The 6,234-nt window shown below is 44.2% G+C and overlaps 1 protein-coding gene across 4 annotated transcripts in view; it reads right to left on the bottom strand.

The window, feature by feature from the left end:
- The window catches only part of LOC123506745, a 19,118-nt gene extending 16,041 nt beyond the window's left edge, over nucleotides 1-3,077 (bottom strand). For 2 of the 4 annotated variants that reach the window (XM_045259032.1, XM_045259036.1), the window contains exon 1: nucleotides 2,676-2,746. The gene's annotated coding sequence lies outside the window, so the exon portion shown is untranslated. Of the gene's footprint in view, nucleotides 1-2,667; nucleotides 2,747-3,049 lie in introns of those variants that run through there. The other 2 variants (XM_045259034.1, XM_045259033.1) reach the window with 2 other exon arrangements.
- Nucleotides 3,078-6,234: the final 3,157 nt, after the last annotated feature.

The raw sequence follows: 6,234 nt of genomic DNA, 5'->3' as shown, positions 1-6,234 counted from the left end.
ATGTCGACCGATAAGTTCAGGGGAGGTGGAGAGAGGGGTGGAGAGGGAGGAAGAGGGAGGAAGGGAGGGAGAAGGGGGAAGTCATTGCCGGGGGAAGGTGAGAGGACCAGGTGCCGTAAGGTATTTAAGGTGTGTACGCGTACGTGAAAACGTTCATACGAACGCACACATGCACATACTAACACACGCGCACGCGCACAAACACCACTCAAGAATACAGTAGTAAGTATACGTACATTTTTTCAACAAATATACATAAATACGCACAAACAAACATACACACACATATATAAAAAAAAAGAAGGGATAAAAAATTTTAGAAAATTTGAATCATATAAGAAATTAAACAATAGACCTATAGTGTTATCGAAGTCATTGAGGAAACCTAGGAGAGCAAGGGACTTATCACACCTTTGCGGCATCGAAGGCTTCCCAGGTACTCCCTGCTATATAGTAGGTGACGCCAGGCACCGTGTATGGGCCAGGAAGCGGCAGGTGCAGACAGGTGTACCACAATTAGGACAACAAAACCAAATGACCTTGAACTTTGACATTTCTCCTCAAAAGCAGAGCATGGCTTCACCCCTCCCCCACTCTCTCTCTCTCTCTCTCTCTCTCTCTCTCTCTCTCTCTCTCTCTCTCTCTCTCTCTCTCTCTCTCTCTCTCTCTCTCTCTCCCATCTCTTCCTCCCTCTTCTTCTCCCCGCCCTCCCCACTCCCCTCCTGGCGCCCAGCACGTGTTGGAACCGGCGTGGGTGGGGCTGGACGACTCACGCCCCATAACTCCCACTCTTTCGGTTATTTTCCTCACTTTTCTTTCTCACTATTCACCCTCATCGCACCTGAGCCGCGAGAGGAAGGTGTGTGGGTGTTGATAAAGCGACGTCAATATAGAGGAAGAGAATCATTAGCCGTGAATCAGTGTGTAGCAGACTTTCATGTTATATTTAGCTCATTCACTTCACTCATTTCTTGTTAGGCTCAAGCTGAAAAAAAAAGAGAAAAAAAAGAGGAAGAAGTTACGTATAAACATCATTTGTATTCAAAATATTGCTGTTGTCCTTTTCTTCAGTTAATATATTTTTTTTGCTATATATTTAAAACATTTAAACATAATAAAACTACGAATTAAAAATGTACGAGTATGGAAAAGAAATATCAAGACAGAGAGAGAGAGAGAGAGAGAGAGAGAGAGAGAGAGAATGTAAGCGTAGGCGTAAGAATGGAGTAGGTGGCATAGAGATGGATCAGAGTGGCGTGTGGAGCGGCGAGAATGTTGCTCAGAGGATGGAAGGAGAGAGTGTGGCGGAGCGGGAGTAGGGTACACGTAGAACAGAAGGACAAATTTAGTAACAAAAAAAAAAAGTTAGAGATGGGGAAGGTTGATATGATTATGAGAAACTAAGAATTAAGCTAAAAATATTTTCTTTGTATTTGCTTATGTTACCAAGAGAGAGAGAGAGAGAGAGAGAGAGAGAGAGAGAGAGAGAGAGAGAGAGAGAGAAGGATTTTTCATTGCTTGTTCCTATTTATGCAATGAACAGGTGAATTAATTTGAACAAAGTAATTTTACTTTCTGTATTTTTGTGTTCTTGATTCCTCTCTCTCTCTCTCTCTCTCTCTCTCTCTCTCTCTCTCTCTCTCTCTGATTTTTTTCTTCATTGCATCGTGATTCATTTCTCTGGGTCATGTGACGAAGGCAAGAGATAACATATAACAACAACACCTCCCTCCTCTTACTCCTCCCAACCTCCCGCACCCTCACTTTCTTCCCACGCCATCGCTGCTTCCTCTACCACACCTACACGTCCTCCTCCTCCCGGAACTTCTATTGCACTTTTGAGATTAATGTTACAGTATTTCAGTTCAGTGTTACTCACGGTGGTCTTTCCGTATTTACTTGCTTTCTATATCCGTGTCGCGTTATGAGTTAGATATTTGTGCCCTGATGAATGGTTTTGTATTTTTCTACGAGTATTTTGCTATTATCAGTGGCTTCGATATTCTTATTAGGTGTGATTCTCTTACGAACAGTACACTTAATCCCTTCAGTACAGGGACGCATTTTTACCATGAGTTTTGAGTATCATTAGATTTTATTTACATTAGGAAGAGTCTATGGAGATCAGTTGATTAATGGCCAGGGTCTTGACTGTCTAAATCCTCACATCCGTTTTTGAAGCTGTATGAAATCACCAAATAGTAAGCAGAATGAATACGGAAACGTGTCATGGTACTGAAGAGGTTAAGTCGGTCAAATTTAAATTGGAGTCTCTCTTCGTTGTTTTCGTTCACTTCTGCGTAGTATCTTTCGTTGTGGCTTTCCTTTATGCCAGTTTTTAAGGCGTTTGCACATCTAGGTACTGTTCCGTATGCCGTGATTCACTCACTAATCGTGTCTGATAAGCCTCACTTTTGTTTTCTTTGCGCATCTTTTACGGTCGACGCATTTCAGTCATTCATTTCGGTGATTGCGTCAGTGAAGTAAAGACTTACATATGTCACTGCCAACGTTGTACAATTCACCACTCTTAATCAACACAGCTGCCTTACGTTGCGTTTTCGCGGCCACTCCAACAGGTAAATTCAGGTAAACTCGTCAACCTGAGTAACGAGGAATAAGGTGCTCTAGGCGGGTTGGTCACTCTAGTTGGATGGACCTACTTACTTACTTACCTGGCGCGAAGGGTGAGTGTCGCTGCCAGCAGGTACAAGACACTACTGCCCTCATACCTGTCAGGTGTCTATCCTCGTCCTTTCACTCCTACCCCTGTTCCCATTTCACCCTAACCACGCCCCTGTCCCCTTGTCCATACCCCCCTTCCCCTTATCTCTTCCCCTTAGACCTCCCCCATGACATCTCTGACACCTCTAGTCCCCTCTTTCCCTCTCCGCTTCCCCTCACCCCTCACCCCCACTAACCACGAAGCTCTCACCCTGCCTTCCATCACGATCATCCTCCTCTCCCTTCCTCCTCACGGCTTCCCCTTACCTCCTTCCCTTTCTCTAATCATTAACACCTACATATTTACCATTACAGTTTATCTTACCCTTGCCTTCCTAACCTCGACCCGCCGTGACCACACTCACGCTCAAATCACAACTGAGACGCACGCCAGAATCCCGTTTTTTTTCTTTATCTTGTGACTTTATCCCTCCCGTTTTCTATAGGAATGTAAGGGTGGTTGTTTTTAGAAGGGGTATTTTGTATTATTGGGTGATTTTTTTTGTTAGTGATTGGTGTTGGTTATCAGATGCTTTATTTTAGGTTGTAATAGTAGTAGTAGTAGTAGTAGTAGTAGTTCTTGTTGTTGTTGATGTTATAGTAGTAGTAGTAGTAGTAGTAATAGCAGGAGTAGTAGTATAGTCTGTCTACTCTAACGTGGCTCTTGGGTCTGGATCTGAATGGGGTCCTAGAGGAAAGCATGGTTGTCAGATCATGAGAAAACCCGTCAGCTGTCCTTGTGATAATTGTATTGGTCAACAGAAAATAATTATTCACATAAAATCAACTATATCATCAATAAGCTACAATATGTTTTGAACCCAGGAGCCACTTTAGAGTAGACGGCAGACTAGTCGTAGAAGTAGTAATCATAGTAATAGTAGTAGTAGTAGTATAATATAGTCACACACACACACACACACACACACACACACACACACACACACACACACACACACACACACACACACACACACACACACACACACACACACACACACACACACACACACACACACGCCTGTATTTAGCCACCTCACTATCACTTGCCCTCAAAAGCACTCTTTGCCACCTGATAAGATGCCTCACCTCTGACTCACACTAACAGCTCCTTTTATTTCTCTTTCCTCTCGTCTCTTTCTTTTCTCCTCCTCATCCTCCATTCAATTACCCTTTTTCCTAACCATCCCAGTCCCCTCTTTCTGTCTCCTTTCCTTCTTCGCTTCTTATTTCACTTTCAATTCTTATTTTCACCTTAATTCATTCGTTTTTCTATATTTTTCAACCTATTTATCCTTTTCTTCTTTTATTCTCCTTTGCATTATTGTTCATTTCTTTTCATCTTTTCTCTCACTTTATTAATGCTCCTTTTGTTTAACGTTCTTCTCTTTTCCTTCTTCATTTAGCTCCTCCTGTAGTCCTTTTTTTTCCTTCCTCTCACACACAACATTCATTCCTTTTTAATTTCCCTTTCATACATTTATTTTTCCCTCTCATCTCACCATACCCTCACTACGCAATGATTTTTCTACCCTTATATACTTATCATGCTATACTTCCCTTAAATTCTTCTCTTAATCCCATTGCTTTACTCTCCCTCTTTCTCTCCTTGTTACTCTCCCTTCTCCCTTCTCCCCATCCTCACTCACACGGTAATAACTCAGCTATCTCCTCTCACATGCCCGTTGGGTTATTCCTGGAGAAGGGGGAGATGGGGAGGTGGGGGAGGAAGTCCGTCATATGGAGGGAGATAAGTCAAATGTCGCTTGCCACGCCAACTAAGCCACCGAGACGAACGCCAACTACCCTGTCTGTTTGTCTGTGTGTGTGTGTGTGTGTGTGTGTGTGTGTGTGTGTGTGTGTGTGTGTGTGTGTGTTTGTTTGTTTGAGTGTTTGGGTTTGGGGTGACAGTGTTATTAGCCGTGGTAAATCTCAGTAATAGATATAGGAATAGGAAGAAGGGTGGTGGTAGTGGTGATGGTGGTGATAGTGATGATTGCGGTTGAAGTATTAAAGGTACAAATAGTAGTGGTGGTAGTAGTAGTAGTAGTAGTAGTAGTAGTAGTAGTAGTAGTAGTAGTAGTAGTAGTAGTAGTAGTAGTAGCAGTAACTGAAGCAGTGCAACAGAAGCGACAGCAGCAAAAATAGTAGTAATGGTAGTAGTAGTAGTAGTAGTAGTAGTAGTAGTAGTAGTAGTAGTAGTAGTAGTAGTAGTAGTAGCAGCAGCAGCAGTAGTAGCAGTAATAGTAGTACTAGTAGTAGCAGTAGCAGTTGCAGCAAAAGTAGAAATAAACACACAAAAATAACAGCACAAAACCGAAACCAAAGCAAATCACAACCCAACTTTCACTCACCACCATCATCATCACCACCACACCATCGCTTCACCACACATTAGTACCACCACGTCACCAGCCACCTCGCCATCTCCTGCCGCTACTACGCCGCCCGCCGCTGCCCCTTGTAGGTGGAGAGTCCGGCAGTCCACCGCAAGCTACTTCCCTGACTCCTTCCAGGTCGGAAATAGCCGCGTGGGGCCGCCTACTGCCCGTGAAAAGATCGGGGCGTTATCCCTGGCTGTAATGGTCCTCTGGCGCCTGCATACTAGACTCTTAGCAGTGTGGCCTCAAGACTCGCCCTCCTCCTCCTTCTCCTCCCTTTCCTCCACCTTCTTTTGCGTGGTTCGCCGCGGCCAACCTCTTCACGATTCCAACCCCACACGGAGGATTAAAGTATGGAAAAAGAGAAAGAAAAAAAGGAGAGAGAGAAAGGGAGAGAGACACATCTAGCCAGCCAGCCAGACAGACAGACAGACAAGGACCCTGTAAAGCATCCATCCCCAAAACACACTACAAAAGCAACAAATTCTGAATCACATTTTGTTAAACATAGCAGGCCATGCACCTGTCACCAACACAACACGCACGTGACGACACCACCCCATTACCGGGAGCTACAGGTGAGTTGACGGGGCAGATGAGGTGCGTGGTGAATGAGGTGTTTCGTGACTCACGGAAGACCGCCCTCCCCTCGTCACTGTCAGATTATAAGTCCTCCCGTCACGCGTGCAAGTGGCCGGCAAATGTATGTAATTATTTTCGTCACGTGACACTTCAGTCGTCTCTAATTTTCTCGCCCTTTGGTTTCTGTTTGTTTTTTTTTCACTAGGAAGTACGTATATGTTGTTCTGGATTTCTTTTACTTATTGGTCAGGGAATATCAGGATAGTGAGTGCTCTCTCTCTCTCTCTCTCTCTCTCTCTCTCTCTCTCTCTCTCTCTCTCTCTCTCTCTCTCTCTCTCTCTCTCTCTCTCTCTCTCTCTCTCTCTCTCTCTCTCTCTCTCTCTCTCTCTCTCTCTCTCTCTCTAGAAAGTTGGGTAACTGAGAGAGAGAGAGAGAGAGAGAGAGAGAGAGAGAGAGAGAGAGAGAGAGAAACAGCCTTCAGACACCACTCACATCTTGGATATCACCACACAGGCAGTCAGGGCACCACCATTCGGGACACAGCTTA

This window comes from Portunus trituberculatus, chromosome 20 (genome assembly GCF_017591435.1).
Source record: "Portunus trituberculatus isolate SZX2019 chromosome 20, ASM1759143v1, whole genome shotgun sequence".
Lineage (NCBI taxonomy): Eukaryota > Metazoa > Arthropoda > Malacostraca > Decapoda > Portunidae > Portunus > Portunus trituberculatus.
This window is presented reverse-complemented; position numbering and strand designations above follow the sequence as displayed.